We start from the raw sequence: 17,822 nt of genomic DNA, 5'->3' as shown, positions 1-17,822 counted from the left end.
GGTGGAACCTGATTGGTCCTCCTATCTACATTCTGAGCACTGGAATCTTATAACAGCAAGTTAGAGATTGATTTTTGAGATCGAACCTTTTTCTTTTCTCATATTTTGCTTTTCTTTATATTTTCCGATAACGCAGAAATCAAAAAAATAAACCTCCACAAAATGTCAATAACTTGTCAAAGAATATTTTCATGTGAATGACAAACTGATTATTCTAAAACCACACGATCCCTGTGGACATATCGATCAGCTCTGTGTGATTCATGAGACATGATGTCATCCATAACCTTTTTCGTGATGGATGACATCATCGTCTGTGATGTCAGCAGTTTCTCAGTAAAAGTGTCCGTAAGGAAACTCTCAGCTGGAAATTTTAGTGCCATTTTGGACTCCTGATGGCGAGATGAGATCCTGATCTCCTTCCCATGATGCTCTCTGTTCTGTTGTGTCTGCTGCTACTGGAGGGAGAGAATGAGAGCAGTGGGCGAGAGACACAAAGAGACACAGAGAGAGAGAGAGAGAGAGAGAGAGGGAGAGCTTCAAACAGTGCATGTTTTGCTTTGATATGAAACGCCCGGAGCTGTGTGTGTGTGTGTGTGTGTGTGTGTGTGTGTCTATGTGTGTGTGTGTGTGTGTGTGTGTGTGTGTGCGTGTGCGTGTGCGTGTGCACGTGTGTGTTTTCTCACTCTGTCTCTCCATCAGACAGTTAGACTCAATCTGTCACAACCACTAACCAACACTTTTTTTTTCTGGTGAACTTGGTCAGAAAAACAACATGAACTCTGAGGTTTGTTCCAACATTTTCAGAGTCTTCAAACTCACAACGAACAGACAGAAACATGCAGACACGTCAATTAATAAGATTTTTATAATTCTTAATTATTCAGTACGTTTACATGAACGTTAGTATCCTGGTTTTGATCTTATTCTGGGTCTGATGGCGATTCATCTCCCTGTTTACATGATTCTGATTGTCCAGTTGTGTCTCAATTCCTCAACATCAGTCTTTAATTTCTCTACCAACAGGGAACGATCACAAACCTGGATCAGGATCTGTATTTATCAAGTTTCTCAGAGTAGGAAATCACTCCTAACCAGGGTTGACGGGGCTATTAAAAGATCCCCTTGAGTGATGGAGGCTAAAATCCACAGTGTGTCCACATACAGTCATTTAAAAGTTGTTATATTCAGCTTCATCAGTCTGAGTTAGTCATATCAAGTGGATATCTGACACATTTACAGTCTTTTTAGCATCAAATTCCCTCTTTGTGTTTCCTCGGACAGTGTTTCCCTGTTGAGCTGCAGGTGGAAGTATAGTAACAAAAAGAGGGACTTTGACACTAAAAAGACTGTAACATTGAAAGATATCTACTTGATTTGACTCATTTGGACGCTGAAGCTTCATATTAGCTTCAGATAAACTTTTTAATACATGTTTACACAGAAGGAGGACTGTGGGTTTTGTCCTCCATCGCTTCCATTGTCAGTACATTATGAAGGGATCTTCTAACGGTCACATCGTTTGACTCTCAGCACTGAACCTGTTCGTTCTGACTGTGTGAAACTCTCCGCAGCTGTTTCTCTGTCAAACACATTTTCTTTGGTTTTGTTCCAGTTTGAGATTTTCTCTGGATTTTATTTCATGTTCTGTGTTTTGAAAACAGCTTCCTCCTCCTGCGCTCTGATTGGCTCTCTGGATGCTTTGGCAACATGAATGTCTTTATACGGCATGTAAATAAAGCAAATTGAAATTGGGGGGAAAAAAAAAAAAGAAATATAGAGAGATTAGAGGAGGATGAAGGAATGAAAACAGATTTAAATAGGAGGAGGGGAGTGTGAGCAGGAGGTCAGAGCTGAATATTAAATCCGATAAATTTAGATTTTCATCTTTTAACTCATCATACACACACACACACACACACATACACACACACACGTTGTCACTATACTTGTGAGGACCCTCACTGTCATAACACGTGCTGTAACCATGAACATAAAGCCGATTCTAAACTTAAAATTAAACCCTCAAAGAGAAGAAGTAAGTAAACAAAAGACCCTTTCTCACAGAAAGAGACATTAGGTTTTATTTTTATTATTACAAGAACAGTAAGATTGGAGTAAAGTGTGATTGATTAAATGTTCCTTTATGGTTTGAAACGATTCTCCTTCCTACCTACTAGAGATGTGCAGAAAGCCCAGTATATGTATTTGTATCTGTATTTGTTGGAGCACCAAAATTATTTGTATTCAAATTAATTTGTATTTTTGTTTTTATTACATTTTTAATTTTAGAAAATGAAAGTGTTAAAATAAATGTTCATGAATAAACTACCTTACGAAGGAGGTCTCCCAGATCATAGACGACTGCGCTGACTACTGAACTAAAACTTTACTCATCGCCTCACTGCAGACAGACCTCTACCTATTTATACACCCATAACACAGAGACAGCACACTGTGTAACATGTAGGGAAGAACTTAAAAGGCTATTATTGCTTTGCACTTTTCATTTATTGCCTATTTGTTACAACCGAACTTTGTGGAAAGGAGAAGGGGAACAACAGGTCATGGAGAGTCTCTTGGGAGCACTTCCCCAACTCAAAATAAGGAAACGTGCATCATGTAGCAGGTGGATGTGACTCCCCTCGTTGAGACCTGCTGATAGACGTAAGAGGAGAGACACTGAGATAGCGATGTAACCGACCTGCATGCTGGTATTTGACGTGTTTTTTTTTTCTTCCTGAAAACAAATAGTTTCTAAGGTATCTGTATGAAACAAATATTTGTAAAAAAACAAACAAACATTATTTGTGCTTTGCAGACCCTTATACCCTTAATATATAGATGGGTGACAAATTGAAGGAAAAACTGGTCCAGGTCTGAATGCTTGACCCCTACAGTGAGGAGATCAGGTGGCTCCGTTATGCTTTGGGGGGGAAATTTTGCTGGCACTTGTCCCCTTAGAGGAAAGGGTCACTGCCATAGACTGTATAAAAATATGGACGTAGTTACCGTGACGTCACCCGTTGGTTTCTGAAGAGCGGTTTTGAAGCTCAAAGCGAGCCGCTCCGGCCGTCGCCATCTTGGCAGTGCGTGACTCAACCTAACTCCCAGCCAATCAAAAACGGGCAAAGAGGCGGGCCAAACGGCTGAAACAAGCCACCTAGCCACTGGCGGACCTGTCACTCAAAGCAGCCATGTCCTTCATTATGCAGAAGTTTACGGCTTAATAAAACTTAAATGGGTGAGTTATAAAAACATTCACCCACCGTACAGTTGTCATGAGAGAGGAAATTAGCCTTAGCGACCCAAACCGTTTTTTTGTACCAGGCTGTTAACATGTTTATTTCTGCTGTAAAGTTGGGCATTTTAACATGGGGGTCTATGGGGATTGACTCGCTTTTAGAGCCTCAAGTGGTCATTCAAGGAACTGCAGTTTTTGGCACTTCCACATTGTCTTCATTTTACAGCCCCGGAGGTTGCCGCTTGCATGCATGATCATCAAAACACCAATTGAGGGAATATCTTTTGGAAGAACGGTGTTCCTCAGCCTCGGCATTGATTCTACAAGTCTCTGGAACTCTTCTGGAGGGATAAACGCCGTTCTTCCAAAAGATATTCACTCATTTGGTGTTTCGAAGATGGTGGTGCAGAGCGCTGTCTCCCATAGGTGTTCAGCTGGGTTGAGATCTGGTGACTATGAAGGCCACTGAATATGATTCACATCATTTTCATACTCATCAAACCATTCAGTGACACCTCGTGTCCTGTGAATTGGGGCATTGTCATCCTGGAAGAGACCACTCCCATCAGGATAGAAATGTTTCATCATACGATAAAGCTGATGAGTCAGAACACCTTTGTATTGATTTGCATGTATTAAATAGTGAGGTACCGCTTGGTGTGTTATTAATTATAAGTACATGTATGAATTGTGTTAAAAAAGTGTAACTAATCCTCTCAGGTCATCAGCTCATCAGGCTGCTAACTCTTCCCAGAGAGAAGCAGCATTTAGTTGCTGTGCAGCTAAAACAGACTGCTGGAGGATATTAGACTCACTCTGGGTTTGACTGTCTGTAAGTCCAGGTTCAAAAAAAACAAAGCCTTTTGAATTCCTTACTGCTACTGATTCACACCTCCGACTGGCTTCATCTCCATAGCAACAGCAGCTGAGGCTCACGGGTATTGTGGTATTTAGACCAGTCCGCCAAATGAAAGAGAAAAACCTGTCAGATTTGTCGGAAACGCAGTTGAAATGATTGAAACTGAATGTCAGAACACAAACATATATGACGGTTGAATTATCCAGTGAGTCCTGAGTTTCTGTGTTCAGTAACATTCAGGAGATCGTTTAAAGAAACAGAAATTCAGAATTAGGAAAAACACTTGTACTGTAAGAAGCATATTAAGAGGAACAAAAGGATCCTCACTCTGTAATGACTGTGTAGATATTTTTTCTGTGTTATGCCATTTCAATCAATCAATCAATCAATCAACCAATAACTTTATTTGTCTCCAGTGGGAATGGGTGGATTACTAAAGAGGCATACTGGGCCCAGGCAAACCAGAGCCTCTGCATAAAGTCACTGTTATTAACTTTGCATTTCTTGTTTCATAGTTAAAGGCCTTAGTCCTTCATGTCAATAACAGAGCCCCAAAAATCCTACTGAAAAAACTGAAGGAATAGTCTGAACATTCACTTTGAAGATTTCACAAGAAAGAAACCATCATGATACCTAATCCCGCTGAGGTGCAGGTGAATTTAGTTATTGTTGCTGTCGGCTGCGAGTCAGTGAACCTGCCCTGCTGAGGCTGGGGTGTGTCCATACCCGGGGGCCCATTGTCTCATAATCGCCTCTGCCAGTGGGGCAATTGGTTATGCAGCAGTGGGACGCATACATTTAGCTCACATAAAACACAGGGCACATAGCTAGTGGAAGTGTGAGGCAGGTACCAGATGGCAGAAACTGAAACTGTTGATGTAAAAGATGGAAACAATCAGATTCTACGTTCTTATAAAACTATTTGATGTAAAGATCCTGCAGATTCCTGCGCAATGCTGTTTTATTTTGCTGCAGACATCAACCACCTTATTGAGTACATTTTTGTGTTTTACGTTGAGAGATTGATACTTGTAGATAAAAAGGAGAAACTAAGCACAGATTCAACGAAAGATCGATGAAACATTTCTATTTTACTCTACTGATGAAGCTCTGATGAGCTGCAGCTGCACCTCGCAGTGCAGTCTGCGTGACAACAATAAAACTGAACCTTGAAAATGTCCTTCAGCTCAAATAGGTCCTCGCAGAGATAGAAGAGCATGCACACACACTATAACACATGCACACGCACGCACGCACGCACGCACGCACGCACACACACACACACACACACACACAAGCAATGATTCTCCAGAGACAAAACACATCAACTATTGATGAAGATGCTGCCTCTGTGCCTTTGAGCCAAACACACAATAACACACACAACTGCACCAGTGTGTGTGTTACCGTGTGTGTGTGTGTGTGTAACTGTGTGTGTGCATGTGTTACAGTGTGTGTGTGTGTGTGTGTGTGTGTGTGTGTGTGTGTTGAGGATGAATGTAGGTCAGGCAGCAGATTCTCCGCATGGCAACAATGTAGAAAATCCCAACTCTGAATACTGGCATCTTATTGGTTGAAAGCTCCAACCAGGCAGCCAATAACCTTTCAACCCTGGGGCGCTCTGTGTGTGTGTGTGTGTGTGTGTATGTGTGTGTGTGTGTGTGTGTGCGTGTGATACAGTAGCCTTTTTTTTTTTATTCAACTTTATGAATGTCAACAATAAACAACAATGTCATATGAATTTCACATACAGTGAAATGTATCATTACTTAGAATTATATATTTTATTTAATCTACATATATATTTATATATATATAAAACATATGGTGATGAAAGAAAAATAAAGGAGAATTTTAAAAAAGAAATCACTTTATGTCCAGCGGTGAAACAAAACAGCTGCTCGTTCCAGAAATATTTTTCAGCTCACAGTTCACTAAATCCTCCCCTGAACACTGATTGTCCAATCGTAGCTTAGCAACCGTAACTAGGCATTTTATTAAATATAATAATCCACACTGACTCACAAGACACCATGTTTCTTTACACTTTACTTTATGTCCCCATAATAATCACAAATAATCAGTCTATAAACATTTAATAGATATTTTTTATTAAACTATTAGTCAGTTAACAGTATTAGTCAACAGTTATAACTCCTCCTCTGTGCTCCCATAAGTGGAGGCTGCTGTATAAACAGATAATCAAGAAGTAGAAGATATAATTGTCGATTAATACTGTACATTAATTAACACTTAAAGGTGCTATATGTAAGAATAGCCCCGGCCCGTTCTGTCTCGTTATACCACTTTGTACCTCAAGAGGTGATAGTGAGTCGCTGTAGCGTCCAGTCGGCCCTCTGAGAGGATGAAGAGGCCAACGGTTTACAGTGAATCTGTGCTTCGGCGTCATCAAGCTATCAAAAATCCTACAGAGACATTAGAGCCGGCGGTAAATTACCAAAGAGCTGCACAGATCGGTTCATCAGATAATGTTCTTCCCAGGATGACAACGTGTTGACTGGTTGATCGTCTCATGAGTCGGGCTGCCGGCGGCTGAAACGACCAGCTGCTCCTCATGTAACATATGCCTCTCGCATGTTACATTAAACACATTAGATGTGCTTTAAATGGTCATTATGTCTAATAGCTAAATCTTTTAATATAGAATATAATTTTGTCAGTAATTTTACCTTTATTTAACAGTTGTAAGGTGTAATATTTGTGTTATTTTATGCTGTTATCTTATATTTAGTATCCACGGTAACGATGCAGCTATAAAGCATCACCGTGGGAACAAGTCAGACCAGGCTTGTATCCCTCAGGTGAGTGTGTGATTATTAAATGGAAACCTGTAAATAATAATGTATAGCTGACCTGAGATAGACTTTATTACTAATTATAATTATATTGACATTCAGAGTGATTATCTATGTGAACTGATTCATCTGTATCAATAATCTGTAATATAGTGAGTTTTTGATCCTGGTCGAGGTTCGACCGTCGGCCCTGTAATTTGTTATTTAACGGTTATTAAGCTTCGTCACAGGAATCATTTATTAGTATTGTAAGTTTCCTTTGATTATGATTTTATTTATATTAAATAGTTTTACTGAGACCGGGCTTGTATCCTCCAGATCCCGAAGTGCTTGTAAGCAATAAACAGACTTAATTGAATCGACATCGGAGCGTCTGGGTGTCTTCGTTATAAACTGTGAGGCTAATATCGTCCCCCATTACACTCGCATGTCTGAAAATGTCGGGGCAGATTTCCAAACAGGCATTATTTGGATGAACTGACCACATATTGGGAATCAAAATTGTTACTATCTCACCTGAAAAAATATTAAAACTTAATAAAGTGACATAATAATGGTCCTAGATTGAAAATTGCAACAGCTTAGCCTGGCTCGAAACCTCCAGCGTGGCTACTGGCTGGTTAGAATCATAGACTGTAAAGAAATATGGACGTTGCCACCGTGATGTCACCCGTTGGTTTCTGAAGAGCGGTTTTGAAGCTCAGAGTGGGCGGCTCCAGCCATCGCCATCTTGGCAGTGCCTGACTCAACCGAACTCCCAGCTAATCCAAAATGGGTAAAGAGGTGGAGCCGAGGTGGCCGAATGAAGCCTGGTTGCTGAAACAAGCCACCTAGCAGCTAGCGACCTGTCACTCAAAGTGGCCACGTCCTTAATTATGCATAACTTCAAGCCTTAATAAAATTTAAATGGATGAGTTATAAAATATTAACCCCCCTGTACAGTTGTCATGAATAGGGAAATTAGCTATAGAGATTTAAACCGTTGTTTGTACCAGGCTGTAAACATGTTTATTTCTGCTGTAAAGTTGGGCATTTTAACATGGGGGTCTATGGGGATTGACTCGCCTTTGGAGCCTCAAGTGGTCATTCAAGGAACTGCAGTTTTTGGCACTTCCACGTTCTTCAGCCCGGAGGTTGCAGCTTGGTTAGAATCAGGACAGCGCTACTTCTTCCAAGTAGGTCTATCTGTGGACTCGCAGTATCTACATGACCCACCTACTTGGTCAGGTTTAGACATAATCAGTGAGCTGGTTTAGGGTTAGGGGTCAGGGATCAGGGGGGTGTAGTGTGTAGCATGCCGTTACAGTGACAACATGGGGGAGGGGGAGGGGTTATCGTGTAGTAAAGTGGGTGTGTCATGTATGTCTGCAAGACTGCAGATAGACGGGACGCTACGGTGACTCACCATCGCCTCTTGAGGGACAAAACAGTATTACAAGACAAGACAGGACGGGGCTATTCTTACATATAGCACCTTTAAAGATGTCCTTATATCTTATTACAGTGTGTTATATACTATTTATTAAATGTTTATATAATGATTATTCATATTTTTATGTCTCACTTCTTTTTTTGATGAAACATCAAACATAATCTCCACAGACAGTCAAACAGTTTCCATCCAAATGCAGCACAAATTTTAACCAAAATTTCAGAAAATCGATAAAAGAAAATGCAAGTTAATGTACGTTTCCATCTACTAGTGTTTTGTGATCATTAACAGTTGAGCGCATCGATGTAAACAGTCAGTGGTGCTGATTCTCCTGTCGAGTGCAGTAAACCACAAAAAGAAGATGTAATGAATAAAGCGACAGTCAGAGCTGAAGCGTCCTGGTGATGAAGAGCGTGATGGACAAACATCACAGCTTCTTGCTTTTGGAAGCGTTTTGATAACAGCACTGTGTCAGTTATATAGACAGCTTAGAGACATTCAAGTCACATGCTTCCTGTATGTCATCATTTATTTACTAAATCTGTTTGAATTGCACTTTGTTGCATTTTGCTTTTATCGATACAACAACTTTACAACCTAAAACCTAAAACCTAAAAATTTATTTTGCGATATTTTGACTTTTTTCAAATTTCTAATGTTTCCAGTCACATTTTTTGAATGCACATTAAACAGCACATTAAAAAGGGTGGATGGAAACCCACCTACAGATAACCTTAAGTCTTTACTTGGTGAATTAACAGTATCTGTAGTTACTGATCGAGGCCTTTCTGATTTCACTAGAGTGTGAGGAGCTGCTGCCTCATCCTGTGTTCACATTTCATGTTTTTCCTGATATAACGTCCTCCGGTGTGACTGAACATAGAAGCTCAGGACTCTCCTGGATCATACATGTATCATACATGTTTAAGTCTTAATTATTGACACTTTGCTTCTGACAAATCAGACCAAATCGATGTTGTTGTCTCCAGGGAAGTCTGATCTTGATCAACACGGAGCTGAATGACGGCTTCAGTTAATGTGAGAAAATCGTCTAAGATCCATTAATCAGCTTAAACAACACACACACACACACACACACACACACACACACACACACAGTCAGGGCTCAGATTCATTGAGTTTTTAAGAGTCATCAGATGAATGAACAGATTAACACTGAGATCTCTTCTCACACACAGAATGAGACACAACAGAAATCCTTTTAAAAGGAGACAAATCAGAGAGAGATTTAAAAGTAAAATAGATGAATAGCAGATAAACTGACAATTAATACTGTAGCCAAGGTTAAAAATATAATAAAAGCATTTTTGAAAAGATGAAGGGTTCTTTTTCTTTCTCAGATCTACACAGAGAGTCTGATCCAGAGTCTGTCGGCTGTTTGAACTAAATGCAGCATCGCTGGAGACTTCAGTCCTGGATCGAGGAACTGATATAATACGTTAGAAAACTTCTAATAACAGGGCAGGTACTGTAATCAACTCATATTAAACTTAATGAAATGTGTGTTATCTGGCATAAATTCATGCTATATACTTGTCCCTATACAAATAAATGTTAAATAAATAAATAAATATTGGGACAATAGTCAAGACAATAGCCGGGCAGAGCAGCAACTGTCAATCAACACCCACACAGCAGACATCAAAGCTACTATAAGTCTTCAAATCTTATTAACAGAACAATCATTTCCAAAAGCACTTTATCAGACGACCTGAATTTAGAGATTGAGACCATAATGACTCGTTGAAAACAAATGATTGACTCTGTATTTCTAGAGAGAAGTCGAGGCTTTTTGAACGGAGCATCTAGCGGCCGTCGGTGGAACTTTAAGGTGCTTCTGCCTCAAGACGTTGAAGCTGCTGCTCAGTCACAAGCAGAAAAAGCTCAGTGGGAAGAAGACAGCCAACGTGTCGTAGTAGCATGAAGCAGTAACAGATGCGTTAAAGTAAAAAAATACAAACTCTGTTTCCTAGAAATTACGTTTATGTATTTCCAAATTGTTTTCACAGTTCTACTGAGTTAACAAATGTAATCTCTGCCTGGATCACAGGTGATGTTTGTATGAAAGAATGAATGAATGTTTATCTGTCTGCAGAGGTCAGAGGTCAGAGGTCAGAGGTCCTGTGTGTGTTTAGGTTCAGACAACAGAGACGATGATCTTTCCTTAACTGTAAAGGTGCATCAGTTAAGATTGTAGACGTTTACTAATGATCTAATGAATATCTGTGGTATCACTGAGCAGTACTGTCACTCTCAGCCACTTTTGTTGTTAATGTGACCCTGAATGTGACCCGTAACTCCGCCCCGCTGCCACCTAGCGGAGGTTATAAAGTGGCGTGATTCAAACCTCGCTGGCTTTGCTCAACACTCTGTCACTCTGAATATAAATTAGGGCTGCAACTAAGCCCTAATTTTCATCATCAATTAATATTTTGATTAGTTTCTTGATTAATACATTATTTGTTTGGTCTATAAAATGTCCAAGATGACGTCCACAAATGTCTTGATTTGTCTGCAACCTAAAGATACTCAGTTTACTGTCAAAGAACCAGAAAATATTCACATTGCAGCAGCTGGAATCAGAGAATTTGGACATTTCTTCTTAAAAAAATTACTCCAAAAGATTAATCAATTATCAAAATAGTTGGCGATTAATCGATTAATCGTTGCAGCTCTAAAATAAACACAACACAGACTCTCCATCTGTTCCACAGATTTCTACATATAGTGCATTTATTTTGTTGGTTATAGTTTCATGCGTTATGCCTGTTGACTTCTTGATAGCAGCTTGGTAAATTAGCTTAGCTGTTAGCGTCTCCTCATTGTAACAGATATACGACCTCTGTAAACGATGCTAAACACTGAAACCGTTGAACGTGATTGGCTCAACCGTAAACCTCGTCATGTGACATATTACTGAGGAAACGCTGCAGTGGTTTGTTGCATCCAGGCCTCCGTAGTTTGGAGGTCATAGGCTTGGTTAGTTATAGCTGCTTTAACCAAACAGTGTGTAATAATTAAATAATGCTGTAGTTACGACCAGCTGATGTCGTACTGCAACATCAGATATTTAGACAGAGAACAAGTGAAACATGTTGTAAACAAACGTTTTACTAAGACGTTAATTAACATTTTCTCATGATGTCATCACGTTTCCTTCAAATCATATTTGCTGTTATATTCAGTTTAATAGAATATAAACATAATATCTTGGAGACAGAGTGGAAAAAACAGCTTCATGTCTCAGGTCTGGTTTTTAATTTGTCAACAACTCCTGTAGTGAGTAAATATATTCAAAGGTTTTATCTGTTTTTAAATGTTTTCCCTCTTTTTCTTCATATTTATTTTGTCTTCAGGATTTTAAATTTCATTTGAATAAATATCAACAATAAGAGGAAAATGTACTATTTCTTTTCTTGACTGAATAATACATTTACTCAGATTTATTTTCTTTTGTGAATTTATTGTTTCATCTGAGTTAAATGTTTTTTTCTGTGTCTCTCTAGTTTAGATTTTGTGGTTTTGGAAATGTGGACGTGTTGATGTTGTTGATTTATTTGGCTGTAAATAACTTCTCTGACCTTCATAATGAATAAATATAGATGATAGAAGTCAAGACGTACCAAAATGTTGAGGTTTGGATAATTACCGTATTATGTATGAACGTTAGTAAATTGTCTGTCTGTTTGTTTGTTTACAGCTGATTCAAAACAACAACAATCTGAATCCTGAAACCACGTTTTTATTTGTCTTCTGCGGAGCGTTGAAGCACTGAAGAAGAGACTCAGCAGAGACAAAAAAAAAAAAGAACTGCAGCAGCAACTGAGGTATGAATTATGAATCAACAGAGTCACGTGACCACGTGTCTGCTCTCTGATTGGCTGATTTCTTTCTGTTTTTTTAGGCTCTCACTGCTGCTTCAGACAAACAGATTCATTTAATCTGAAAATTTCAAAACAACCAAGTAAAGTATCAGGAAGACTCTGCTCTAAAATAACTTTTGTTGTCTTTAACAAAGAACTGGAAATAGTTTTGATTTTTAACAAGAAATATTCAAAGTCTAAGAAGTTTCTTTAAGGTAATGAATGCACAATAAATCCTGTTTATTATATTCTTTCTCACTACTTTCTTTAAAATACATCTGATGATTTAAAACATGAACCTCCACTGATATCAAAGACAAAGACATAACATTCATACCAGCACGTTTTCTGTTGTAACACATTTATCTGAATGAAATTTCACAGATTCATGAAAACTGACTCTACATTTAAGAAAATGGTTTGTAATAAAAGTTCAACCTTTGAGCATTATTCCTGTTTTAGTTTCTTTCCTTCGCTCCCTTCAGTATTTACCTGTTGAAAAGTGTTCATCTGGAAAGCGTCTGTCCTGTTTTCTCTCTGTCTTTACTGTAAATTTTACTCTCTATTAAGTTTTATTTACAGAGCTGCTGCACACACACACACACACACACACACACACACACACACACACATGGATGTATCATACCACAGGTCTAATCAAAGGTCCATCATGATAAACTGAAAACTTTAAAAAGCAGGAATCAGTATTTACCTGCAGATTTACAGTCACTGATTATGTTTTGTTTGTTTGTTTTTTAAACACATAATCATGTTTCTGAATCTCTACAGTCAAATTTGATTACTGTAATTCAAGGTTCATGCTGCAAACATCTCTCCTCTTTATTATAAATCCTCTCAACAACATAACAACATCATATAAACATCACGGGAACCTCTGGCTCTGTTTGAACTTGAGTTCTGTATTTGTATCTGAAAGGCTGTTTCATAAATGTCTTCTTATCAACCAGCAAACACAGCAGGTTGGTTCAGATCCAAACACACCCAGTCTGACTGAAGCCAGCAGATCATCACAGACACGCACGCACGCACGCACGCAGCAGCAGCAGCAGCAGCAGCAGGCACGTGGCGCTGGGTGGGGACACAGCCATAACAACAACACTGTTGATTTTTTTTTATAAACGTCACTGTCTCTCCATCATCAGATATAATGAGGTCATCAGAGACTCTCAGTCAAACTTCCGTTACGCCACAAGCGTTTATTTCTGAATAAAAAAAATCACCAAACTCCAGTCAAATCTGACCTGCCGCCTCCCGCCCTGCAGGCGCAGAGGACCTGTCAGAATAACAACACACCCCTTTAAATAAACGACTAATTATTCTGATAAATGGCTGTTCTGTGTTTTAACTGGAAGCCGAATGAAAGAAAAGCTCTTGTCAGTTCAGGAAAACTCAACACTTTGTATGTAGCCGCTGTGCGCTGCTGCCGACGAGCCGAGCAGCCTTAAAAAGCTCAACTTTTAAATGGAGTCTGGCGAGCTCGTGTCTCCTGTGCACCAAAGACCAGTATGACCTGTTTGTGTTGATGTTGGTAGGTGATGGATCTCCTACCTGGATCACCTGTGAGTCCGGATCAACAGCGAGCGTCCCTCCGTTCACTCTTCACCTGTAGCGGGGATCGAACCTGCGGCTCCTCCTTCGCATGATACAGAACCCGCAGTCCCGCTCCTCCGTCCTGCTCCGGTCAGCTGATTGTCACCCGCTGCGCCTCGCGCTACACACCGCGCTGTCTCACATCAGGTGCATTAGATGATGATTGATTGATCGATGACGGTGACTGTCGCCTCACCGCGGCTGCAGACACTGATCGATCATCGCGGATCGATGATCTGATGACGGATTTCTACGTTTATTCCCCGCCGACTCTTCGTCATCCTGATCGATAGCAGCTTCTTCTCTCTCCCCAGACTGAATGAAGCTCAGCTCCATCAGCACCACGAGGCGCGCTCACGACACCCAACACCACGCCGCGGGCTCGTGCACGCCCTCATAAATGGGTGCACACAGATTCCCAGCATGCATGGAGGCAGATGTATGTTATGATCTTTCAGCTCACGGATCGAACAGCTTGATAATAACACAGATAAACCGATGAGGGTGCAGTCAGATTATAGGGGAGAGACGGGTCAGCTGACACAGCTTCAGCCAGGGCGGGTCCAGGATCACTGGTGATCTTTGGCTGAACCCAAAACCTCTTTTTGACCAAAACTTCCAGGTACTTTGGAACCACAGGAACTAATCTCAGGAACTAAACCTGGAACTAAAAGTTCCTGTTTGTGTTTCCACCATATCTGAGGAACCAGGTAGATCCTGCAGACTAGACTCATTAGGAATTAAAAAATGACAGTTGTGCTTCAAATACAGAATTCACAACACAGATTTGTTGTGTTGTTCTTCGTATTTACTGCTGCGTGAGTCGGATGTGATGAATGAATGCAAAAGAGAAACAAAGAGAGCGTCTGTGTCCACAGTAAATCATCTGCTGAGTGGTTGATGGTTATTTATTTCTGCTTTAGAACATAATGACATAAAACAATCAGAAAATAATGTTTTATCCCTCTCATTCACTCTAAACTCTCTCTCTCTCTCTCTCTCTCTCTCTCTCTCTCTCTCTCTCTCTAACAACAAAGCCTGGCTTTAATTTCAACGTTAAACAAAGAGAAATGTTCTCCCCTCGTCTTAAATTGATACCGGAGTACTTACTTGTTTTATGAATGAAGCAGTTCACGCGCTGAAGCAGCCTCGCTGTGTGTGTTTGACCAATCAGCAGCTTTCATCCCTGCAAACCCCTTCCAGCAGGAACTTTCTGGGGGGTAAAACAATCTCCCCGGAGCTTCATTTAAATCCTGGTTCCTAATCCGTGTACCTTCGTCTCCAACGGTTTCCTATTCTGAAATGAAAACCGAAAAATTAAAAATGGGGCTTTTATTTAATTATTGATGTTTGTAACATTGTTAAAAAATGGAAATAAGCCATTTTCCATTTAATTTTGTCCTGAAAATAGAATTTTGTGTTGTTTACTTATTACAGATTTTCATATAGTGATTCAAACATGAAAAATCATGTTTCCATTACTATGAAATGCAAAACTGGATCAATTTTAAATGATCTTTACAAAAGGTGAACCGGAAGCATTCATTGTTCCAATCCATGTTGGCCCTCAGTTTAATACTTACCCCCCCCCCCCCCCTTACATCACTGGTTAGATAATACAACCCAAATAATAAGAGTTATAGTTAAAACAGGTTATGTAGTTGTAGGTTATTTATCTAAATATGCAACAGTAAATATGCAGATCAGAAAATGGATCCGCTCTCCTCCAGTAGTTAATTCAAGACAAGAAGCAAGTGAAGAAGGAGATGATGCACACGCAGGCAGACAAAGAGCTCACGCAGCGTTGCATGTGTCACAGAAATGGATGAAGAGGCCACGAAACAAAAACTGAGGATCTATAAGGTTCTTACAGTAGATCAAAAGGCACTGAAGGTTACGTCTAATATCCTCGCAATGAAATTTGCCCTTCGATGCCTTTACTGCCATCTGTGAACATTTATTTTTGACTGTCAAGATGACAAAAGGCGACTGCAGACAATAGAGACTCCGGTGACTGACAGCACTCAGTGGCTTTAGACGTTTCAGTTCACACTATCCAAGCTTCCCTCTCTGCTCCGTTCACCTGTAGACTAGCTATTGTGTTGTCAACATGGCTGTGAATTGCTTAGTGAGGCTCTGAGGTACCTGAGGGATTTGATATTGGATACTAGTTTAGCTGAATATAGTTCATAAAAAGTTAAGTTAAAGTTCTGTAGAGTCAGATGATGAGACGTTAGCTGGTTTTCATGTAACTTTATTGTGCACAATAACACAGGTTACTGTTGGCCGCAGCCAACGCCGAAATAACAAAAAAATCTGCCGTAAACTGCTCACTAGCCTCTCACATGAAGACTGTGGGCTCGTCTCATTTCTCTATTTGTGCCTCCTCGTCTCCTCTCTCCTCCGTCCTCCTGCCTGTGACCCGGAGATCGATCTCAGAGCGCCATGTTTAAGGATGACACAATTCCTAAAATGCATCTGGAGGAGCGAGGAGGCGTGCTGGAGGAGCTATGAGCGAGGATGCACAGGTGTGAGAAGTTTTATTGGCACCTGTGCTGTGTAAAACAGGTGTGACACACAGCTCCGTACATTCTTTTCACATTAAGCCACATTGTGATTTGAATTAAAAGTAAAAACAGTTGTTATGAACACTGTTGTGTTCATCTGACAGAGATCATTAAATACAGCTATAGGCTGTAACATAACAACAGACAGATGATGCAGCTGAGCCACGCATTATTTAATCGACATTATGGCTCCGAAGTGAGGATCTCATTTTGTTAAATGCCTGTTGCCTGGACTCCTCTCTCCTCGTGTCTCTTCCTCGCCTCCTCAGCTCGCATCTCAGGTGGGAGGGACTAAGATGTGAGGAGAGGAGGCGAGGAAAGGAATCGAGGATGTACAAACTGAGAAATGAGAAGAAGCAGGAAGAAAAACAACCCCCTCTAGCCTCTCACCGTTACAGGTAGCTGACATGACAGACGCTTCACTCCGTCTAAACTGACAACATGTTCACTGACACTCTGGAAATATCAGTACTGCAACTCAACAGACTTTATGTCTGAACTGAACTAACATTTCACTATTCAGTATACACTATACTGTACAGTACAGCAGACAGAAAGGGGGACGTAGTGTTACCTGAGCTGTTACGGTACATTACTGTCACCTAGTGGACAGAGACAGATAGATGCTGTGTAACAGTAGCTTTATGCAGCTCATCATGGGACAGAGAGTGAGATTTAAGACTGGTAAATCCTGTGATGTTGAAAAATGTAAAAGTTGATCTTAAGTGTAAAAATGTTGGGCACCCTTGGCTTAGATGGTTAACCATGGGAGCCTGTGATGAGGAGGGGGAGATCCAACTGAAGACAGGGAATACTGCAGCACCGGACGGTACAAACACAGGTAGGCGGTCCAGAGGCGTTGACCAGGAGGGAATCCCTCACCAGTTGATGGGTGACCCTGCAGAATCCCCAAACTCTGTATCTGTCTAGCTGTGTGCATGTGATCATGCCTAAGTTTGTTGAGTTACCCTGAGTTAAGCCAGTTAAGATACGTTTGGTTTCTTCATTTCATTTTTTGAGAAAAATCTGTCATGAGGGTGAGCGGAGCAGGTGGACCCAAACACAAGAGACGGCAGGCAGGCTGGATACGATACAGAATTTTTAATGACACAATACAAAAAGTCACTGGAGACACTGACACAGAGGAAAACTAACCAGAAGCACAGAACAAACGCAGACGACTCGACAGAGACTGAACTGAAAACTGGACTATAAATACACAGGGTGTGATTGCAAACTGAACACAGGTGAACGAAACAAGACACAGGTGAAACACAAGGCGAGAAAACACAGGAAGTAAAGGTAACAAGACACAAGGAGAAAACATTTCAAAATAAAACAGGCAGACAGGCAGGATGTGACAGAATCATCATTTTGAGTCACTGAATAAATCTCTGAGTCTGACTCTT

General features: G+C 40.4%; 1 protein-coding gene across 2 annotated transcripts in view; it reads right to left on the bottom strand.

Annotated features, from left to right (window-relative positions):
• The window catches only part of ccdc120a (coiled-coil domain containing 120a), a 63,583-nt gene that overhangs the window by 30,593 nt on the left and 15,168 nt on the right, over positions 1–17,822 (bottom strand). The window contains exon 2 of one of the 2 annotated variants that reach the window (XM_044350494.1): positions 14,957–15,143. The gene's annotated coding sequence lies outside the window, so the exon portion shown is untranslated. Of the gene's footprint in view, positions 1–13,804; positions 14,734–14,956; positions 15,144–17,822 lie in introns of those variants that run through there. The other variant, XM_044350495.1, reaches the window with a different exon arrangement.

This window comes from Thunnus albacares, chromosome 5 (assembly GCF_914725855.1).
Source record: "Thunnus albacares chromosome 5, fThuAlb1.1, whole genome shotgun sequence".
Taxonomy (NCBI): domain Eukaryota; kingdom Metazoa; phylum Chordata; class Actinopteri; order Scombriformes; family Scombridae; genus Thunnus; species Thunnus albacares.
Note: the sequence above shows the minus strand (reverse complement) of the source record. Positions and strands in the feature narration are given on the sequence as shown.